This window comes from Dermochelys coriacea, chromosome 8 (assembly GCF_009764565.3).
Source record: "Dermochelys coriacea isolate rDerCor1 chromosome 8, rDerCor1.pri.v4, whole genome shotgun sequence".
NCBI lineage: Eukaryota > Metazoa > Chordata > Testudines > Dermochelyidae > Dermochelys > Dermochelys coriacea.
This window is the reverse complement of record NC_050075.1, coordinates 80092108-80093537: the sequence shown is the minus strand read 5'-3', so window position 1 is coordinate 80093537 and position 1430 is coordinate 80092108.

Genomic DNA, 1430 nt, shown 5'->3' with positions numbered 1-1430 from the left:
GTTCATTTTATTATTTTAATTTATAAAAATTTCTTAATTTGCAGACATTGTATAGAGTAGATTTCTGCAGTTTTTTTAAAAATATGTATTTAATGGTGCTGCAATAAATAATTTTGATGTTTTACTTGATTTATGGGTTTAAATATTTGTTTCCAAAAATGTAAAGAAGTGTCTTGTTACCGTAGATCTCTGTTAAAAGAGAGTCTCATTCAATCTTTTGTACTAGTTCCCATTTAATTGGCTACTGGCTACCCCAATAAAGCATTGCTTATGTTTTGATTCCGTTTATTTCAAAGCTATTATTCTCTCTGTTTTCTTAGTTGTGGTATAGGAGGGATCCTATTTCTTTTTCTCAATCCAGCCAACAGTGGAGGGGTCAGGAGACTTCTTACTGATCTGTGGTGTTGTATTTATTTAATGTTTAATGCTTTCTTATCTGTCCATCCATACTTTTGGATCAGATGTGCAGCTGGTGTAAACTGGCATAGCTCCATTGACATCTAAGTAATCAGACACAGAGAGATTCTTTCTTACCCTCTGAGGATAAAATACTTACATAGGTAACTATTTCCTTCTGTTTTGATGTTCTCAGTGAGGATTTATGAAAAGTGGAGCTCAATACACAAGGGACGCTTAGGGTCTTTTGCTTTTCCTAATTGGGATTGTCTTTAAGAGGAAGGGGAAACTACAGAAGTAGTGAACTGAGATTAAAGGGGAAAGATGATGCATATGTACCACAGGTTTTTAAAATCACTTGCCTCTGTGTTAATGGATCTGATTCTCTTTCCTCTCACTGACATGATTATTTATTGATTAATGGTGTAGAGAGGTCAATTTCAAAGTTCTCACAAAGGTCCTTTGTTCCACTTAACTTCTCTTAAACCCAGTTTATGCAGTGCAAATATTTCATGCTGACCCTCTGCAGAAGAGTGAATTTCACCCTGAGCACCCATGACCATTCTAGACGCCTTCCAAAACCATGAGACGGCTCCCATCCCTGCTACAAAGAGTTCTCGGAGCATCTCATAAAGTCAAGGACATTCCCCAAACACACAGTGTGAGATACAACAAGGAGTAGACGCTAATGGCAGTGTGGTGGGAAACAAGTAGGAGGAGAGTGATGTGGTGGGAGGAGATTGTGAGGAAGACGTTGCATGGCTGGGAAGATAAGAGGGAGTGGAGGAGGAGGAAGGAGATGCCGGTCAGCCAAGTTGGAGGAAGGCTGGGGCACAGGAGAAGGGATGGAATTCAGTGAAAATCAGCAGGAAACAGATGTTCATAATTCAGCAAGGTTGGTGCCCCAGACCTAGACCACTGGTAAGGCTGGGAAGGGGTGTGGAATGGTCACTGCTTTGACTCCTGGGGAGTTACTCCTGATTTACACCAATAAAAAATGAAAGGGAAATCAGGCCCTGCATATTTATATCTGG